This window comes from Haliotis asinina, chromosome 8 (assembly GCF_037392515.1).
Source record: "Haliotis asinina isolate JCU_RB_2024 chromosome 8, JCU_Hal_asi_v2, whole genome shotgun sequence".
NCBI classification, from domain to species: Eukaryota; Metazoa; Mollusca; class Gastropoda; order Lepetellida; family Haliotidae; genus Haliotis; species Haliotis asinina.
In genome coordinates this window covers 24,632,692-24,655,407 of record NC_090287.1, presented here as the reverse complement: position 1 = coordinate 24,655,407, position 22,716 = coordinate 24,632,692, and the positions used below count along the sequence as shown (strand labels likewise).

The following is a 22,716-nucleotide window of genomic DNA, read 5'->3' as shown; positions in this document are numbered from 1 at the left end:
CCTTGATCATTTCACAAATCATGTTACTGTGTACAAATTCATGTTCTATGGCAGACCCATATTATTGAACTGTTATCTATATTTGTTACAAGATATTACACACCAGGAAGGATACTTCATTTGTGAAATACTTGCTGCACCCATGACATGGCAGTGTATGATCAATAGATATTCTAAATAAACTTTTATCTAGTTGTTTGAGATTTTCTTCTTTTTTAAAAAACATATTGACAGCAATGTGGATGCCATATCAGTGGACTTCACCCATTCTACTTCTGTGGGATTCAAACCCAGGTCTACTGTATAACTGAACACTTGAACCAGAGCCATTTACCATCTTCATGAGTGTACAACCTGTGAAGATCACAGTTAGAACTGATCTTCAGTAACAATACTTTTAAGAGACTAGTTAAGTAAGGGATGATCGGACTCACTGAGTCAACTTCACTGAGTCAGTTGACTCATGCCATTGTATCCAAATTTTGTAAGTAGATGCTCATGCTGTTGATCACTGGATTGTCTGGTCCAGACTGGATTATTTACAGGATGCCACCATATAGCTGGAATACTGCTGAGTGCAGCACTACACAACCAACCATCAGTGTAGTAACCACCTGTGCCACAGCACCAGCTTGCCTGGAATTGTAAACAGCAGTTTGAAAACGTCCACAAGACAATGTAATAGTTTCCACATAAATACTGAGCAGTAAGTTACACTAGAATCTAATGATTTGAACAAACAATCTGCCACAAGTACTACTTTCCCCAAAAGGAAAGCTAATACTAAATACACTTTGAATAGAAATGTCTAAGAAAACCATAATTGTTTTGAGTATCATTATTCAAAACTGGACAGTCACTGCTGCCCTTCATCTTTCCACGCTTTTATCCACACACTTCCATACATGCATCTTACTTTATGATGTATTTGTGAAAGTGAATCAATGTCTGTATAACCTTTCGTTGACGTATAGAGCAGTGGGCCAAGAGCTCATTCCTGCTCTCCAGAGGCCACTTTGAACACAGCCCATTTCATAAACTTTTAACTCTCTCAAAGATACATTCTCCACCATTTGAAACAATATTAAATGCTATTCAAGTGTAAGGTCAATAGATACATTCCAAATTGACCTCCTTACACTTCCAGCTTTGGAATAGTTTGACTGAACAAAAAAACACCCAAAACACCCCAGATCCCAGTGATAAATATTTGATTTCTGCAGGTTTTACAAATAGGAAAATTATTAAGTGTTATGCCTATTCTAACCCATTCTGTTTACAGCACAATCCTTGCAGTTGACGGTGTATCTAAAGCACTTTAAATATTAATAATTATGGCCACTTATGATACCACACTATGATTACAATGTTGTCAAGAGCATAACAATTACCCAAGTCAACTGTTGCATGCATTCCAATTGCATTCTCCAGCTATGTTTCATATGACTATAATACAAAAAACATAATTATTGACTTTGAAAACATACTTTCAGCAAATAGACATTCCATGGAATAGGTTTACACTCTTAGGTTTATTTTTTTTGTCCAATTTTGCGTAACTCGCATGATGAGCTTATTTCTCATGATCCTTCACCTACAGGTCATGAGGCTCAAGAAAACGATAACTGTCTCAAAGTATAACACTTCTTTCATGAACTTGATACAGCCCTGCCAAGTTTTGAACAGGATGTCGAGTTCACAGATTACGTTGAAAAGGGTTTATCGTTTATTCACTATGGGCACATTGTGATACCAAAGGCAATGGCTAAAAGGTTGTGTGGTAGACAGATATATCCATGTATAATATAAAATTGTGTTATGGAGTGGACTGCCACTGAGAACATAGATGTTTTAGAAATACTATCTATAGTAAAAGTCTAAACTAGGTCTAAAGGAACTTTAACTTTAATTTGAAAAATGTATTTTGACTAAAATTAACAGCAAATGGACTGTTAATCTGTCAATGGATACGAGTATTCACTTGATATTCCTTACTATATATGACAGCATTATGAGGGAGTGAGCAAGTTCAGTTTTATGCTGCTTTTAGCAATATTTCTGCAATATCACTGCAGGGGACACCAAAAAATGGGCTTCACACATTAAACAACCATTATTTAAGTGCCATAATCAATCAAAACTTGTTCATGGTATGCATAATTCAAGACTGTATTTTGAAATACTATTAACTTTAGTTTACTTGCAAGAATTCATGTACAGTCAGTCCGCGTTAGTCCGGACCCCGACAATCCGATTCCCGCGATATCCGAACAGTAGCTGGCTGTAACCAATCTTGTTTACTATATAAACTCATTACTTGTTGATTCATTAATCCGATGCTTCAGTCTCCGTATCCGAACGTTAATTAGCGGTAACAGATTGGCTAGTTACACATGGTTTTGCTTCATTAATCCGGCGGTACATCAAAAAGGTTCGGATGATAGCCTTAACTCGTGAGCGCCTGTGATTAGCGCTGGTCTTCATCGGCTGACTTCAATTGTAATTGTTAACTGAGGTGACACTTCTGAGTTGAGCATGTCATTAGTTTGTGATTTTAATCAGTTAATAGGTTTCACTTTTGTTTAGTTTGAGTAATACCTGTCATGTTTCCTTGCTGTATAAAATACCGATTGAGTCAAAATGAGATCATCTGCACTTGACACCTGTCAGTCACAATGGCAAGTCCCGCCCCTAAGCATGAACGATGTGAAATTACTGCCGCACAAAAAAGAGAAATTTGTAGATACAAAGAGAAAAATCCTAAAGCCAAATGAGAGCCTATATGGACCCTATGATAAATTATTTCGAGTGTGTTGGAGATGACAAAACCTTGGAGACAATGGTCAGCATGCTTGCGTCTTTCAAGCCACTCTCCAAACAGACTGTTATTGGAGATTTCTTTCACCACAAGTGAGTGATTGGTATGTGTAATACTATAAATAATCTATTCAGACATTGCATTGATTGATTGTTACGTTAATATACAAGTAGTTATGTCTACAAACTGTAATAAAGTCATTTGATACATGTACATGTATACGTTCGTATCTTCTTCTCTCAGTATGTCAAAGGGAAGTAACTCTCCTGAAGTGGTGTTTGCTTCAGTAGTCCATACATTTCACTTTCCAAACATTTTTTATGAAAACAGAAGTGTTCGGATTAACGTGGCCTGACTGTATACCCTTCAAAAAAAGGAGGGGAATTGTACTTTCAATCTATGATTGTCAAAATTGGGAGATATATGGGATTGAATCAATGTTGATACAATAATATTGGATTTCATTCAAAGCAAAGCTGTTCGTTCAGTTATTCCCCTTGTTAGGTGACTGGAGCATGATATGAAAATTTCAGGTTTACAATTTTCAGTCAGTAGTGTGTGATTTGACCCTGAAAACCCTGACCATGCACAGATGCAAGAAAACTCTTGGAAAAAATGGTCCACAGTGAGTTATCGACTTGCCTGAAAAAAAAAATCAAGATTCATAATGACACCCCTTACACGTGTAGGAGGCTCCCACGCTGTGCACATGCTTCCCATGCATTGTGTTTGCTTGTGGTGATGACGTGAAATGCTGCTGCATACACAACATGAATGTAACTTTAACGTTCCTCAATGGGTTTTCTTTCTACCAAAGTTCAGGTTGCCCTACTATTTTTGAAGAGCATATCTGAAGAAGGAAGTATATATCAAAACAGAAATACCTATTACTTCCTTAATAGGTTTCACGAACGGGACTATCTGGTCCTGCTTGAAAGACATTTCTCCTGACAGGAAGTGACTGTAATGGTATAGGAACTTCCTTTTAACATGTTTGAAGCTAGACAAAGGCACAGGTCCAAAGTTTTACCAACAGAACTGAATGTGGGGGTTATTTAACAAGACATGCATTTCCCCTCCTCACCATGTTCCTCAATGATCTCATACGGAAACATAACTGGTACAACGGAAACACTATCACTTTACAGCGGTATGAATGAACCACTGATTTACTAATGACCAACATGTCTAAGCAGAAATTAATGGCTTCTCCACAAGAATAAACAGTGAAACAAGTTACGTTTTACACCATTTTTAGCAATATTCTACTCTTGCAAGAGCACCAGAAATGGGCTTTACACATTGTCCTCCATATGGGAAATCAAACCTGGATCTTCGACATGGCGAGTGAACGCTTTAACCACTTGACTACACTACTCCCGCCACAAGAATAAACAACAAAAGCATATTTCAGTGAGGATATTTTAAATAACCATGTCATACATATCTAAACACAGGAGAATACAACATCTGACCTCAAACTTGATTAAACATCATTCTCATTTCAAACAATGCCAATTATTTCGGTCCACATTTCACATATGGTCTACCATTTCCAGTACATAGTCCAGAGTTCCAATGTGTGTCTGATGGCTGGAGATCGTCAATAAACTGAGGTATTCTCCGTGCGTAACACAAAACACACAATGTCCTAGATGAAGATGACATTATTCATCACCCGGTCTCTTCTTGTACTCTTGAAGATTCATCAGGATCCAGGCTGCTGGTGAAACTACACCCAGAATCATTATACCACCCAGGCCAACTTTCTCCTGGAAAGAAACAAACATTTTTTTCAAGTCATATGTTGGCAGTCTGAATAGGATTGACATCATCTTCGATTTCGGTGCCAGGGCTGTTGAATACACTGATCGGTTCAAAAAGTTTACTTATATATAATGATTTCATATGTTGGCAGTCTGAATAGGATTTGCATCACTTTTGTTGTCAGTGCCAAGGCTGCTGATCATACTGATTGGTTCAAAAAGATTACTTATATAATAACAATTCCTAAAGTGACCACAAATATTACAAAAACAATGCTTTTTCAAATTAGGAATCACATTCATTTCCTTTTTAATGTCCCTGTATGTAACAGGGATTTTTGTAATATAATGATAACAAAAAATAAAAACATTTTTGTTTAAACAAACAAAGCTTAAGAGGGGAATGATGTCACATGCAAGTGTGATGATGACCAGTTGTCGAACTGCCATATTTAAGTGTAAGGAAATACAGTTTTCAAATTTAAATTTGGATTTAGCTGATTGGGCCACATCTGTGTTCCCTAAATGAACTTAGCATGAATCAGGATGAGCCCAAATCACATTATATACATAAAACAACTATAACCAAACAAACAGCAAAGTACTAAAACCTAGTGTAATGCCTTGATTCTCCAAACCCTATCAAACATTGAGCTGCACATCAATCTTTGACAGCAATATAACTATCAGGGCAAGATGACATACAAGTACGTGTACTACGATCAATCAGGTTGCAACAAGGTCTTCACAAGTTGCCGCTTATAACAAGCATTGGATACTAAGACCCCATTCATTTCCGGATTTCCTGATGGAAAGCAAGAACCAAATTGAAAACAAGATTTCTTGACGGTAAGATATGCCACATACTATGTACATGTAACTAACTTCATTATACAATAGCAACACCTCAGTTTCTTCACCCTTGAGCATAGCGACTGACATTACAGAATCAACAGTGTCAAACTAGTACATAATTTCTATAACAGAGAGCATTGCCTATGTAGTGAAATATGTCAGAAGTTTTTATCTTATGAAACTAAGAATTGGTTTTCACTCACTGGCACTATTTGACCCCCATAGATACTTTGTCAGTCGGACATTAACTATACAAAGAAGTGATAAAAAAACCTTCCATATGACAGTTACAGTTATTATCTTAGGGACACCAGCAGGTGAGAGACTTTGTCCTCCACCCTCTATCTTGACATTACTACATGACCGTCATTATTATGCACTGTGATCACCCTTCTCATCTAAAGTCTACCTGCCTCCTATATTCTCATCGAAAGCTACATGTACTGAAAACCTGTGCTAAACGGAAGCAATAAATGAAATAAGCCTGATATGGATCAGGTGTGACGCCTGTACAACACAGTACAATCCATCCGGTATTGACTGAAGTGATTTATTTACAACATGGAATAACAGGAAGCCATGTGTTCACTTATTGGATATAATAAAACATGCAGGCAGAAAGGGGTCTGCCCATTATGATCATCCAACATGCTTTCTACACGTGAACATAGCCAGCCACAGGCATTTGTTGCAGGTTTCTTTGTTAAAGCTGTTCTGATTGGTCAGTGTGCTGAGCATTATTCACATAATACTGCAAATCTGCACAAACTGAATTATGTCTTGAATGGTGTCCTTCATTCCTGTGCTTATGGAATCTAGTCAAAAATATCTTAAACTTCCATTCAAGCCAGTGATAGTGTGAACTGGACCTATAAAACCATGTCACATAATACATACTCATAGTAAGCTGTTCGGAAATACTTATATTATTAATAGCTAGCATTCACTGTCGTTGGCGACATTCAGAAAGGACTCCATTGACACAGATTGAGGACACAAGTTCACAATCAGTTTTGATCCGTCTATTCAAATATGGCATATGCAATCCCAAAAGTAAAAAACACAAATGAGCCAAAAAACTTTAATACCTTATACATGTAAACTGACAGTGAAATAAATCTGCTCTTCATTTAGACATCTGCATTGACTGGGTAACTTGTAAATCATACATGATTTAAGTGTAGTGAGCGAGTTCAGTTTTAAGCGGCACTCAGCAATATTCCAGCTATATGGCGACGGTCTGTAAATAATCGAGTCTGGGCCAGACAATCCTGTGATCAACAGCATGAGCATTGATCTGCTCAACGGTGAACCAATGACATGTGTCAACCAAGTCAGCGAGCCTGACCACCAAATCCCGTTAGTCGCCTCTCGTGACAAGCATAGTCACCTTTTATGGTGAAGGCCTATTCTACCATGGAGCTTCACAGGTCTGATTTAAGTGTAAAAGTATCCCAGAAGAAAGACGCCTAGTAAAATATATTAAATTATTCCCCTTGTCAGTATGACTGTAGAAGACCAATAAAGTTTGACAATAATTACTAAAGCTCTTAATGATGTGCAAGTCACATTTTCTGCAGGCATTTATGATTATCATGGTAAGACAGAATTTTCATATCCTAACCTGATAATGTCTGAGGAAGAACATTCATGTCCATGCCATTCCTGATTTTTAATAACCTATTCATCAATATTAGTTTTGTCTTCCTGCACATACAAGGTGGTTGTGCCTGTTTGAAGACAAGATGATGCTTTAGCATATTCTACAACTTACAAGCAAACCAAAGTTCAACATATGTCATATTTGGGATTTCACTTTCTTAGTAAAGTACGAATTCTATTACTTTTTTTCGGTTGAGTCCCATCCGGGATTCGAACCCGCACCCTCAGAGTTAGGCACCTAATCGCCAGCACACAAAGTCAGCGACAGAAGTCGCGGTGGCTGAGCGGGCTAGGCGGCTGACTTTGTGTGCTGGCGATTAGGTGCCTGACTCTGAGGGTGCAGGTTCGAATCCCGGATGGGACTCAACCGAAAAAAAGTACTAGAATTCGTACTTTATTAAGAAAGTGAAATCCCAAATATGACCTATGTTGCATTAGACCACTTTCTAAATGGCATCGTGTAATTAAAACCAAAGTTCAGTCAAAGAGGAAGTCTATGATGTCACAGTTTGATTTCAGAATAGAATTGGTGCCCAGAAAACTATTTATGAACCATTTGGTCAAGTTCTGGCTCAGTGGCTCTGTTGACAGAGTGCTGCTTATTGATTACAATACTGGATCATCTTGTCTTGAGCTGATTTAAGCAGTGCAATGTGCTGCATTAAACAAAACTTGCACACTGTGCCAGGCTGCCAAATCATACCTGATCACACTGAATATGTTTAACTGGATAATGGTAACTTTCAGTTCTACAATCCTTTCCATTTCTGAGGTTCGTTGGGTCCTGTTTGATGGTAGGAACAAGGCTAACTTATGCAAAATGACGCATGTCTTGAACTTTACATGAAAGTCTGCTGAATTTTAAAGTGGACTGGTTATAATGCTAACCATGAACATACAAATTCCCACCCCAGCCTTACACAAAGGCAAAACGGGGTCCAGGATTTTTTTTACATTTTTTCACATTTAGTTTTAACAGGCTACCTAGCGTTCTCTGCTCATGACAAGGACGGGTATGGAGTGTTTTATTGTGTTACATTGACCTTTGGGCTTTCAAAACTGCTAGCATTTCCATAACAAGTTTCCGCGTTCAGACGTTGATACATGCTTCGTGGATATTCTGCGTGACAGTGTGCACGTTCAATATTTAATCACACAATAAATAACACGACAGGCAATTGTTGCGGATGTCCTTCAAAGATATCCAAGGGTCACAGTCCATAGATTATCACCAGTTTATCACACAGGTACAGACACTTACGGTCATTGGTACTTTAAATTTGGGTGGGCCAGACACAACGGTGGCTTTCTGCATTACGTTTGCCTTAACATTCGGCACAGCCTTGCTGATAACTCCTCTCAAAACAGCAGACATTTTCTCGAAAAAATGTTACGCACAGATCACGCACCGACCGAACGAAAAATAGGCTAATGATTGTCTTAAAACTACTTCCAGCATTTGATAGTCAAAGCAGTTGTTGATGATATTAGACACATCTAAGCAATATTATGGCTTTATACAATTTGTGAAACAGATACTTCATTTACTGGACTGTATATTTTGTCTATATATAAGACCAAAAACAAAGTAATATTCACTAAGAAGGTATTAATTGTTATATGTTGTATTACAAGTAATCTATTTAAAATAGAACCGCATTTATGTTCCATTTCTACTTGATATTAAAGAAATAAATATTTAATACAAGGATAGATAATAATCTTACGTTTGTAGTACATAGGCACTGCACTTTGTAGTGTATTGTATATGCAATGTTTTATGTTCCTAAGATGTTTTCTGCGGAGCCATGTACTTGATGGAAAGTGTCATGGCGGATATGTCAAGAAAAGTTGATTTGTGATTGGAATGTGTCTTGATTTCGGCAACAATCTTCTCTCGATGTGAATATATAGGTAAGCATTGTCTTTTATTACATTCAGTTGTAATGGTACGCTTTCAAGGCGTTTATTTATGTATTGAAGGGGACGATACTGGTTATTCTGTTCGAGTATTGACGATACAATTTCAGACTGAAAACACAATTTGCCTGTCACATCGAAATCATATTGATGTAAATCATTTCCAAGATTAGGTTTACACGCTTGTATGAACAGAAATTGTACAGAGTTGCTTTTGAAATTCTTTAGTAATGAAACACGTCTTACATTTATGGGGAATACGATCCCAAACGGTGTGAATACAGATGCATGTACTGAAGTTGAATTATCATCATGATCATTCACAAAAGTTCATAATCATATTCATGCCATATTTTTTTCCATATTTGGCGAGTTGAATGCATTTGCATTCATTTAGTGCAGTACATGATGACCATGATGTGTTGATTCATTTTTAACACACAGTGAATTTGCAAATATTATTGTTATGATGATAACTGAGCTTGATGTCACAATTAATAAATCAGTGGCATACACAAAATTCTTGTCACTTGAATGAGGATTTGTCTACAGTGACACAAATAATAATTATATAAGTGTAGTTTGGTTCAAAATGCTTGAGCTATGAGTTTACTGAGTAGTAGTAACTTTCTAACAACTATGATGTATCATCAGTACCGCTGAAGAGGTCGTTGTCAGCACAGGTACTACAGAAATGTACCCCAGGTACCTTTCTGGATACAGAAATGTACCTTAGCCAAATCAAATGTACAGAAATGTACCCGGTACCCCAAACGGAAGATGAGTACACTTTTCCCAAGCCAACTCTGAAAAACTGACATAAAGCGCTTTCTTAGCATCAAGAATCAATTTAATCGCCTTGTATTCTAAATCTAATGCAATCGATTGTGGAGCTGATATTTTACAACTGACAGCTGATGGAAGGAATGTTGTTGTTCCAAATGAACACGCACTGCCATGTTGAATTTTTCCCTTGGTTTGAAAGGCAGGAATAAAAGTATGCGTTCGAGAAACCAGTTCAGTGCTGACCGCGATGCAGAATGGAATCGTCCTAGGGTACTGTTCTGAACATTTGCTTTGGCTAGGGTACTGTTCTGTATACAGAAAGGTACCTGGGTGACGACGACCCCTTCAGCATCAGTACCAGTAATATGGGGGTGTAGCATAGTAGGTAAAGCATTTCATCATCAGTGATTTCCCTTATGGGTAAAATGTGTGAAGAAGACACTCCATGTTGCCAGCCATAACTTTGCTGAAAAAAACAGTGATAAAACCATATTTACTCAATCATTCATTAGTATACCTGTTGGAATCCATGTTTGAAGTTCATTGTAGGTGATTAGAACTAGTACTAGAAATATGTTCTGAACAAACAGTAAAGATAAATGATGATATGGTAAATTGAAGCAAATAATTCTGAACAGACACCAATGGAGAAGTCACAGTCTATTCTTAACACAGACTTTGGAACTTTGACAACACTTATTTGAAGTTGAATCATGTGCCTTGGGTTTCTGTCATAGTATAATCATGATAATTATGTGACAAGAACCATCCATTTTTACACCACATAGCTAGTTCACTTACATTCACCATTTTCCTCTGGTTTTAAGATTTAAATGTCTCTTATAAAGTTACCTTATCTGTACTACAGCAAAAATATTGTATAATGTTCATTTTGGTCTAGGGATCCTCGAAAGTTACTGAGTTTGCTCCAGTCATTATTGAATCTTTGCTCCCAAAGATCATGCATTTTGTGTAAGTAGGCTATGTCAATCACATCTTTCTTGCTTAATGCTGAACACTGAGAAGGCCTTTAAGACAGCAGAACCTCCCTTAAACTAAAATTTGAAATTGTATACTCTGTGCTGTACTGTTCAGGATAATTACTGAGTGTTTGTGAATAATTTCATATCTTGCTTAGTGTATGCTCAGGAGAGGTCTTGAGGCCAAGCAAAGAGAGCTAGTTGGCCATAATGTGTAGCTACGACTATGTCAATAAACTGTTTGAATGTACATCAGTGCCATGTGCTGGCCATAATCACACATGGAGTAATTATCATGATTATGTGGGGACTAGAATGTCAGAATGTGAGTGATTGTCCAGGCTATCACATATCATGTCAGCCCCATGGAAAGGTTGATAGCGCATGCTGTGCTTATAAATATATTCATGCTATTTATATTTAGTTATAACTAATGTGTTGTAAACTCTCTACATATTTAGGATTTATGTGTTATTGGTAGTTCTGCCACTGTGTGCATGGTTAGTGTGGTAATGGACAATTAGGGTACATTTATATCAGCATAAATATTATGATTATGTTAAAGATAGATTACAAAAGCTCTAATGAGGGTCTTGTTTCTGGAAAATAAAAGCCACTTTAGCATGTTTGGGATTATGATTTAAATTAGTTTGTTGTTTTGTGCCACACGTAACAGTGTTTTAGTTACATGATGGCAATTTGTGAATAATGGAGTCTGGAACAGCCAGTTCACCTGTGATCCAAATAGGATACAACATACCATCATCCAAGTTGCTGAGCCAGGTCACTTGATCTATTTAGTCCTCTTTTTCCACAAGCTCAGGTTTCTCGAGGTCTACATATTCTTATCTGAAATCCCTTCTGATGGACAATAGTATTATGATGAGCTTAAGATATAAATCCTTAATTACTTGTGATTAAATTATAAGTACTTAAATTAATTGTGATAACATTACATTTGACGCATGCTTTAATCATGTGCTTATCATACTGATAGACGTAAGTAACTATGGGAAACATGTTTGTATTACACATACCAGCGTTATTGGAAATTATTATTATAATTAGACATATCAGACTAACTGAGCTGATGTGTCAGCTTGAAACCAGGAAATACACTGTGTGAATTTTTTTTTTCCTCAGCAGAAAATACGTATATTGTTTTTTCAGAATTACTTACTTGTAACAGAGGAACAGAGAATAAAAAATGTTTTTCAAAGACATTGCCGAAAATTGCCTAGTTCCATGCTTGTAGGATCTTCTTGGAATGTCTTATATTGATGTTTGTTCTGCTGCCACTCAACAAATAAACACAAATGTCATTTTAAGTCACAGTAAAAATTGTCAGTATGCAAAATCTGTATTCGAATTCACACTTTATCTATTATCAGATTGTTTTTCAATGATCTTTGCATGTTTGGTGATGACATGTTGAGTCAGAGGTGCCTGTGCCACAATTCCTCTCTCGTGGATTTAACTGCCTGATTGCAGTGTGGGTGCAGTTGCCTTTTCATCTTTGACCATGGAAACTTGAAAGTATAGAATGTAGTGTTAGACTAGCTCAAAATTCACATTGATGAAGACAGAATTTAAGCCAGAACCTGTTTGTTGAAGCAAACAAATGATAAGGCAAATGATGGGCAGGTCTGAGGTCAGTGCAAGGTTGAGCACAGACTGTTTGGTTTGTGAGTCAGGTCAACTTAATACGCCACAAGTCCTTGTGTGCCAGCCCTTGGCACTGGCTAGGGGTCTCTAACCAGGGATATGCCCTCCACTTTGCCCACTGGATCAACATGCTTGGTATTGATCTTGTGGCATGCCTGTTAGGTCCACATAGAATAATGAGTCTGATCGTAACACACCATGGTGTGTTTGCTCACATTAAACGAATCTGTAATGAACATTTGTGAAATCATTACATCGTAATGTTCAGTATGAAACTTTATTTACTTATATGCCCTTTGGAAATTTTCCATTGGCATATTCAGCAAACATCCTTTGATTGTCTAGCTTATAATGCATTACAAGCAACTGCAGTTTGAGTTGTTGCTGATGATGAATGAAGACTGTCCAACATTATATCAGTCTTCTGTGTGACACCCATGATGCTTCTCAGGATAGTCAACTGGCAATGTGTTGTTTTCAGTACTGTATGCAAGGCCAAGGATCAAACAAGGTAGAATGAATTGTGAACTGGATTCATGATGACTTTCTGTTCAAACTTCCTTGACATACCTAATAGTTCTTGTATATCCTGGTTGAAAATCCCATTTTTTGTCAATCTCTTTATGATTCAGAAATAGTGTCACTGATTGGAAGTTTATCTAAATAGGTCTGTAAATGATCAGTTGAATGCTACACAAGAGTTTGTCTGATCTGTTAAACGCTTTATGTTGAATTTATTTTCTCCTTCATAAAGGTAATCCCAGTATATGTACACATTTCTATGGTGATTAATTTTATATATATGCAGCCATCGAGACCAGTGATATACTGATGCATTGATGTGACATTATAATTTATTTAACATCCCTATTTACATAGCACTAGGATTATTAGAAATATGATTTGAGAGGATTTCATTGGACATAATAGACCACCATGTCAAGATGAGCACTAATGACTAAAGTGGGTTTGTTCCTATGCATGAATATATGACCAGTTGCCAGTACTAACACCTCTTCAGCACATTTATCACCCCGTAAATTCAGAATTAAGGCTACATGACAAGCAAGGACCGATTTCAGTGGACACATGTATTTTTTTGTACAAATTGTGTGAATGTCAGTTGCAAAATATGGCAAGACATGTTTCCCCTTTTAGCAAACAGATGATGTCATCACTGATTCTTAGTTGTCCTTTCATGGGCTTTTCACTGCTCTTTCATGTTGTACACCCATTGTAATGTGTTTTGTGGGACAATAGGGACTAGTTAATCTTTGGGTTTTTTTATGGTTATGGTATCTAGTCTAACTTGAGCATATGTCTGTTAGTCATACAAGGGCTTTGTAGGAAAAACATTAGTTTGGTATCCAGTAGTTTAACCTTATGATATTAGAATGATAATATTCCATGTATGTTATTATGGTGTGTTTATTTAGATTGACATCCATGTATACAAGGTATATGGTGGGCTTGAGTTACAGTAAGACATAAGTAAGGGGTGACACTGCATTTGTCATGCTTGAAGAGCCTCAGTCAAGTTTAATGAGGCCCCAGCAATGCTGACAATACGGGGCATATTCACATGGTAATAAGCACCTGTTTGTTGAGGATGACAGCATGAGACTGTTCCCATATACCCAGCACCCACTTGCCCATGTCGAGTGGAAAAGGTTTTCGTTTATGTAGTTTTTCACCTGGCCCCAAGTACATACCATTGTAGGCTTTGGAGAAATTTACATAAAATCTCATGTTTTCTATAAAACTACCTGCTTACATGCATGTATAGTTTGTACTGGTTTGAAGCTCGAAATTCTGTGAAGATAATTATAGGGTTGACTTTTTGTCCATTGTGTTGAGAGTGTTTCTGCATTAGACAAGGCATATGTTCATGGGCTGGTGGTTACTTCTGGATTCAGGTAAACTGTTATGTTTGCATTCCGTGCAGTGTTGTAATCCTTGTACATGTGTCATGTTGGCTGCAACAAGACTTCTTTCTTTAAATGTAAGACTGAAGTATTATTAAAACTAAATAAGTCAACCTTTCAGGCCTTTCTGTTGATTATTCTGTGGGATTCTTTCAAATGTGGATTTTCAATTTGTACTTTAGAACCAAGGTTTTTCTGTAAACAGTTTAAATTATTTTTAGTTCTTTCTGTCGATCTTTCATGATGGATTTTTTAAATATGAGGTTTCAATTTCTACTTATAACAAAGGTTCTATGTTAACGGTTTAGAATTAAATTTCATCTCTGAATTCAGCTTCTTCATGAATATTCAGAGTTGCTTTGTACAGTGAAATCTAAAACACAGAATGAATAAGGATTTCATAACTCGTGTATTTGACCACTTGTTTTGTACCATTGATTTTGAAAATGCTTTGTGGTTATTGAAATAAGAATTTTGGTGTTGATGCATTCTGCCTAAAGTTTGGGCAAAGCCATCAGCCTGCATATCTGTGAACCTAGTTAATGAATAATTGAATACCCATGACAATAAGATAGTGATCATGGTAGTTCAGTGTCCTTGCTGAATATTTATGACATGTAAAGAGGAAAAAAATAAAAAAAATGCTTTCTACTGTTGTAAATGACATGTTGTGAAAAGGAATATGTGTACGACTAAACTAGATTAGAGAGAAGGTGATTTTTGTGCAAGAAAGATGTGTTGATTTTATTGAAATATGAAAAATTCCATGTGTCTTGAACAGCCAGATACGTGTTCATTAGTGTCAGATTTGTTCATACACATAACATCAGCTAGCCAGGTCTGTAACTTGTGTAAGTACCTGTTGTAACAAGCATGACTGTGGTGTGATAATCTGGAAGCAGCATTCCTATCATTATCATTAGCAGATTGATGTGAGATGTGTTATGGCTTGGCCATGATAAGACTACACTTCACCAAGGCTATCAGGGGTTCTTGTGGCTGTCGGTAACACTGTAACAGACCATTGTCATCTACTGTGTTGAAGGTGTTTCCTTGTAGCCTTTATGATGGTGGTGATGATATACCTGAAAAGATCAGTCTAAAACAGGTAGATATCAAGAAACATTTTTTTCAAAATATATTCATGTGTTGAATAGTTTAGGTTATATTCTATGAATGTGGACCATGTTTATTTTAGGAATGTTGTATTAATGTTGAGTTTCAAATTGTGATCTATTGTCAGAGGTGTAGCTACCATTGCAAAAGAAAACGCCTTGCTTACACATGATTTTGAAAATGAAAGTTGGAAAAACCCACAATACTATCTGAATATAAAGCTTTTCAACACGTCTGGCCTGCATGAAAAAATACAGGATTGCTGCATGCCTGGCTGTGGTTCAGAGAATTTGTAAAGATTTCTAATGTTGGTTACCTCATGGACTGTTACTTCATTCTAAACTGGAGGTATTCCTTGATTTTGATGTTATGATAATAATGGAAGATCCTGAAATCTTCAAAGTGAGTATAGGTTGTCCAGTTTTCTTCAGAATTCACTCTACAGGGATGTTTTCCATGGACACACTGCTTTTAGCAATATTCCAACTATATCATAGTAGGGGACACCAGACATGGATATCATACATGGTACACGTGTGGGATGTAGAACCTTGGTTTCTGGCATGAAGCGAATGCTTTAACCACTTGGCTACCCACCCTATGAAACCCTAGAACACTATTACCATGGGTTCTAATCCCTGTTGCTTCAAGTTGTTTTTCTTTTGTTGTTTGTCATGGGCTGCTCCTAAATTAAGTTCAGATTACATTATTTGATAGTAAATCAGTTCATAAATATGTTACCACTTGTCAGTGAAGGGAAATATGTTCATTTCTTTTTGGCATCTTTTGAATTTCTGTTCAAAAGTACTTTTTTCAGTTTTTATCAATAATAGATGAATATTTAGTTAATGATTATCTATCTCCATGATCTAGCTCAGTAGCTAATCCAGCTTCATTCTCACACTAACCATTTTATTCCAACTATAACTGGTAAGATAGAAATAACCATAATCTTTATATTTGTTGCTGTAGTGATTCATACTTCTGTTTTTATTTAAATTATATGATTTTGCTTTTGAAAAATGTTTTTTTGTGTGATTTTTGGCAAAGAGTATGAAAAATTTATATTTGTGTTTCCATAACCATAACAAAATGCTGCTGTATTTCCATTGTGATAATATTTCCATGGCTCAGATCAATATGAGTGCGTGATGAGAGCCAGCAGATCAGCATGTACACAGTATTATTTTCTACAGTAATAATTCAGATATTGAATCATGCACTGAGGTCCTTCAGTATGCTGATAAAGTAATTCATCACAGAGCAATGTAGAGTGAATTCCTTTGTATACAAAGTATCGGTGTATAATCATGACAGCGATTGTCCCAGCTGCTGTGATGGAGATATGCAGGGATACAGGCAGTGAGTGGAGCATTGGTCTCACTGCTCCTTTAAACATGTACCATTCTCGCACCATGGTTAACTCAGGTTGGTTGTGTGCTTTGGATGGAACGTATTTCAGGAAACTGTATGTAAACATGTTACCAGATATATTATTCCATTTAGAATTAAACATATTCTGATGTTCAGTTTTGTATATACTGTATGTTGAAAGCATGAAAGGACAAGGTTTTGTTTGCTATTCACACTTCATGGGTATAATTATGAACTTGCTGTTGTGGATTGAAGTAAACTAGAATGTCTAACGTTTCTGTCTTCAGACCACTTTTGCATTTCAGCATCATTTTCAATAGAGACACGTACTAATAGGTTGCATGGCAGTTATTATGTACTTGCAGGAGGCTGCTGGCTCACAGATTAGGTTAGAATTCAAGCTTATGTACTGAAGCTGTTTCCTTACTGTGTCCTCCACTTGACACAGTTGTTATATAACTGAGATGATGTTCTGAAAGGCTGCATGCAACAATGTCATGCATCAAATTCACCGTTCTGTAGACAGGAGCAAAACTCATGAGTCGCCATGGTTATTTTCCAGTTGCAAAGATGAGTGCTCATGCTGTTGATCATTGGATTGTTTGGTCCAGACTCAATAATTTCCAGACAGCTGCCATGTAGCTGAAATATTGCTGAGTAGATTCATGGATATATTACCCATAGCCATGATATCCTGTGAAAATTACGACAATGTGAAGATGTTTTTGTGTATATTATCAAAGAATAAAAGAGGACCAAAATGAGATTATTTCCACAAATTATGTAATTTAAGTTACTGTGGTAAGTATGTTGTATTTTCCAATGTTCCTGAACTAGACACTGCAGATATTAGCGTATGAATATATAGCAGTCCCACCTGGATTCCTCGATTCCATGGTTGCAGAAAAAATCGCGGAATTTACCTTGCCATGCAGGAAACATCTGGTCCGCGGAAAACACATTTGCATGCAGAATCCATGCAGAATTTGCCACTTTTCTGCCACGGAATTTGCTCATTTTAAAAACTGGGTGAAAACTGACTGTCAGCCGAAACAAAAAGTAGAGCTAGTGTCAAAAGTTGGGTTGGTTACACATAAAAAGGACTGACATATTTATTGTGACAACATTTTCAAAATAATCATGATTAAAGATAGTTTATTAATAAAGCAAATTTTAGGTATTTTTCAAGTAATATTAGATAAATTTGACACTGCAATTACATTCTCAAAATCGATCATTTTGAAAATTGAAATTATTTAAGATTTCTTTTAGGTATAAAAATGTCTGCATGAAACCAGAAGTTATTCATCTGCATCAAAGTTACAACTGGGAGGAGAGGAATAACTTTCAGCAAGTGTTTAATTCTCAAACACAGAAAAAGGTGTGGGTGCTTTGTCACTCACAATGTGATGTGTACTGTCGACTTAACTTTACATCTCTGTATGAGAATTGAACGATGAAGGTCTGTATAATGTTTTTGTTGTTTTTTCTAAATGTTTTAGCTGCAGAATGTTTTGCAGGATATTGAAAAGTAGGGTGTAGAATTTGCTTAAATTTGCCACAGAATTTGCTGCAGAATCTAGGAGGGACTGATATAGTATGCTCATTGCTCAGGTTGAGTGGAGGCAAGAGAATGTATTATATTTCATAATTGCTGTCCTTCCTGTTGTGTTTATAACAGTACTTTAAGTTTAAGGGGCATGATTTTGTTCTATAGTATTTGATGCTAGGGATTATGTATGTAATTAATTGTCTTATGTTCAGCATTAGAGTTATGATCTTCTTGACTCTCATGTTCTGTCATATGAGATATTATTGGAATGTTAGTTTATTTGTCAAGAAGCAGAGCACTTAGGTTTTAATTTAAACACAAAATTTGCAGTTGACATGAAATAACATTTTCTAATGAATCAAAACTAGAATGTACTAATAAACTAAAAGCATTTTCAAAAATATTTTAGTGTCTTTTGTCAAAGGGTACTTGATCTATCAGCTACAACTTCAGCTTACATGGCTTATTACAGTAACTGGGATTTCTACCTTGATGCTCATGTTTCATTTTTTCTAGTCAGTCTGTTAATCAAATTATGTCCCATAAAAAATGGCGCTGCCAGACCTACAAGACACTGGAACAGTGATGTTATCAATAAGTATCACAGTCTGTTAGCAAGCTATGTTTGTGTAGCAGTGCAACGGCTGACTGAAGCCCACTCAATGAGAGCTGCCAGCATGGCATTAATATAAAGAGAGACACAAGGCACTTGTCTGGTTTTCTGGAGACATAAACATGGGGTTTTAACTTCTATCTGAGTGCCCTGAAGTGTAAGTTATGGAGATGAACGAGAGAAAAGAGAAGAGGAGATATCAGAGGATGAGTAGCATTGGTGGGAGGGGAAATTTGCAGGAAAGGAAAGTAGAAAGAGTTTTTCATCTTTACCAATAATGCATGTGTGACTACTTCATCACACTCATTTAAGCATAGAGAAACTTTGCATACGTTAATGGTTTGTTTTAACGTTCCTGGCTTTCAAAGCTTTAGACCCGTGAAACATAATTGTGTTGAAATTGAAATGTTGGAAAGACAACATTGTCATTGATTTTGCATGTGGAGAGGGAATGGTCACTGATTTTAAGATTCTATTAGTTACCTTACATATCCAGGCTCTGATAGTTGACTATTCTCTGGAGTTTGATTAGGCTGTGTTTCAAGATTAATTTTTTTTTTTTTTAATTTGCTGAATATCATGGGGTAATGGCAGCATTTAAGCTTGAAATGTGTGAGCAAATTCTAGAAAGACAGATAAATGTTTATTATATTAAAGGAAATTTACGGTTTCCAAAATGTGCATATAACCTTCAGCTAATTAGCTTTTTAAAATAATTTGAGTACATGGTGATAATACCTTATCATGGTTTGTTCGGAAGAAAACATTTCTCTGTGTGAAGCAAATGGTAGAAATCTGTACATTTACATGTTTCCTTTGAGTCCATCCTCATTTTATTTAAGACAGGAAACAGGGCTATGATGTTTACGTGCTTACACATAAGACGTAGTTTAAGATAAGTTGTGGTGTTACTCTAATTCACATTTACTGTTAGCTGTCCTGATGTTATATAAGGCTAATGCATTGTTTCCTGTGATACATTATGCCATGTATTTCATGATTTGGTTTTGTGTTATGTTTCTTCATATTGGCAAAAGATCAGGGTTAGAAAGTCCCTGCTGCATGCATGTGAGGCAAGTAACAGGCACTAATCCAAAATGAGCTATGGACTAGTTTTCTCACTTGTGCATGCCAGTGCAGGTATAAATCCTTAATACTTGTCATGAATAAAGAGAAGAGATATGAATGTATTATTATGAATACACTAACAATGCAGCAGGTTGTGTATGATTCAACAGGGCTTTATGCAATGGGCACATGCATAGTCTGTGTCACAGTTCTTGAACCTTACTATTTTCCCTTCTGCCTAACCCTCCCCGCACTGCTAAATCCCTGAATGAAGTATGTCTAGACTTCCTCAGGTCGGAATCTCTGGTCTTCTGGTGCTCCTTATCAATTTAAATGGGTTTGTTTGTGACTGTCCATGATATGTATATTCAGAAACTACTGGTAAGCGTTAGTCTAAGGGACACATTATATTATTCACTACCCACAACACATAGAGGACTTTTTTAAGTGTTTTGTCCTGCAAGGACTCTTAAAACTGATAATTAGGGGTCCCTGGAACCTGCATTTTTTGTGAGTTGAGGTAAAACCCTCATTCAGTATTTTGAGTGGAACAATAACATGATTAGTTATTAAAAATGTTTTAATGATGCTGTTTGCTTATCTATCATTTATAGAGACAAATGACCATTTAAGTGTCCCACTAAATATTTGAGAATGTTGACTAATATCCTGCCTGGCTATATTTCCTATTAATAAATATTAAGTTAATAATATTTACTGCGATTTTGGAAATAACGGATATGAAGCAGAAACATGTTTACTAAATAACTGGTGAACGTCCTATATCAGTGATTGGAAATAATGAATTGAATTCACATATTAAAGGATACTATGTCACTATTGTGGATCGAATCATAGCTCTCATGCCCTTTAGAAATGATTAGCTGACAAGCAGACACACTTAATGCTGTTGAAAGTTGACCAGCTGTTTTCATTTTTTTGCTGAAATGTTACTGCCTTATAACTATAATTCAGTGTTTACAGAAGAAAATTGAATAGTTCTATTGAAGTTGAACAAGGTTATTTCATTTCAGAGAAGCAATTATGCCCTCACTTGATAAGTGTGAAAAGATAGACTTCCTCAAACATTTAGACTACTTTCCCCCTTCCTTTCATCTAATGATGTGTAAGATTTGTTTCCATGGAAACCATATGTCAATGAATTGATGATCAGACAGAATCTTTCAGTTTCTTCACATGTCCCTTGCACAACCTCTCCCATCCTCTTAACCCCACAGAGTAAACATGGGGAAATCAAAAACACTTGCTTTTTGAGCATGAAGTCCATCTTTCAGATTGCAAGGGTAAGGATTTGGGTTCTTCCATCTACTGATAAGGAGAAGATCCAGAGTCAGCTTATATCAGATAAAAAGGCAAAACTGCAGCAGTCCAAGAATTTTAATCTGGAGTGTTACATTTCTTGACTAGATACACATCTGCCATTCCAGAACATCTGGAGCTGGCAGCTCCTGCAGCACTAAATGCTTGGTTTTGATATGGATGTATAATTGGTACAGCAGTTCCTGCCAAGTAGCCATGTGTGTCACCATATCATATTTGGCAGCATGGATTGTATAGATTAAAACACTTCAATATACTGTGCAAGTTATTGTGCAAGAAATTTATGATTGTGGGGTTGTATCTTGTTTCCTTCAGACTTTGTTTCCTGGTTGGGTAGCACCATAGCCAAGCTCATGGGTTTTACCAAAGTGGTGAACTCCTTTGTTACTTTGGACTTTCCTCCAACATTAGGCAGGAAAACTGTTCAAATCTGTTTTGGGCCAAACCAACACTCTTATCAAAACTTTCTATGTTGCACTTATGTCAGTTTCCACTAAAATCTGTGAATTTATGTAGACTTTATTTCAGATTGATCAATTCAATTAGTGGGTCTAGTGGGAAGTTTTGAAAGGTTTCCCTCCTTGTAAAAGCCTGTTTCTGGTGTCAGTCATGATACTGCTGGATTTTAAAAGCAGTGTAAATCTTAACTCACTCACTCACTCACTCACACGCTCACTCAGGTACTGTCCTTTTTCTGCATTAAGTGTTGAAACTCAATGTGTATATGTTCGGTTGGATTTGTAAAAATATCTTGTAGCAGTTCTGATGTAGAAAGAACGTGTTAGAAAGAATACTAGGTGAATACTTAAGTCAAATGTTTAGTGCAGACAGTTTGTATTAGCGAATGATGAAAGAAGGATTGGGCTCAGAAAAGAGATCACTCCTTAGAAGAGGCGTTATCAGAATGGCAAAGACAAGGACTTTGGAGTAGTTTCACTGATAACATTGCAGTGTTGCTAATGTCCTTCCCTATCTATTAAAATATTTGTTGTGATCACACGAGGAAATGTAGCTGAAAAGGTCTTCAGTTAATGCTTGCCAGTTTTTTGTAGAACAGTCAAGGTAATAAATCAGTCATGCTGGTTACCACTAACAAAATGCAGATTGATAATCACAGCTCAGTGATCAATTAGTAATTGATTGTATTCCTGAAAAATCATGGGGGCAATAACAATACGTAAGATGATTGAGGACAGGTCTTGTTGAGGCATGCATGTGAGTAAGTTATGTACATTGCAGTTGTTCAAGTCAGGAAACTGCATCAATTGTTGATGT

The 22,716-nt window shown here is 36.5% G+C and overlaps 1 protein-coding gene and 1 long non-coding RNA gene across 2 annotated transcripts in view; one reads left to right on the top strand and one right to left on the bottom strand.

Moving 5' to 3' along the window:
* Nucleotides 1-4,226: 4,226 nt before the first annotated feature.
* On the bottom strand, nucleotides 4,227-8,538 carry LOC137293712 (uncharacterized). The gene is made up of 2 exons (XR_010957492.1): nucleotides 8,363-8,538; nucleotides 4,227-4,590 (listed from the first exon to the last, which is right to left on the bottom strand). It is a non-coding gene; the product is annotated as an uncharacterized lncRNA (long non-coding RNA).
* Nucleotides 8,539-8,911: 373 nt separating this feature from the next.
* The window catches only part of LOC137293974 (BTB/POZ domain-containing protein 7-like), a 35,354-nt gene continuing 21,549 nt past the window's right edge, over nucleotides 8,912-22,716 (top strand). Inside the window, exon 1 of the mRNA XM_067824877.1 lies at nucleotides 8,912-9,015. The gene's annotated coding sequence lies outside the window, so the exon portion shown is untranslated. The remainder of the gene's footprint in view (nucleotides 9,016-22,716) is intronic.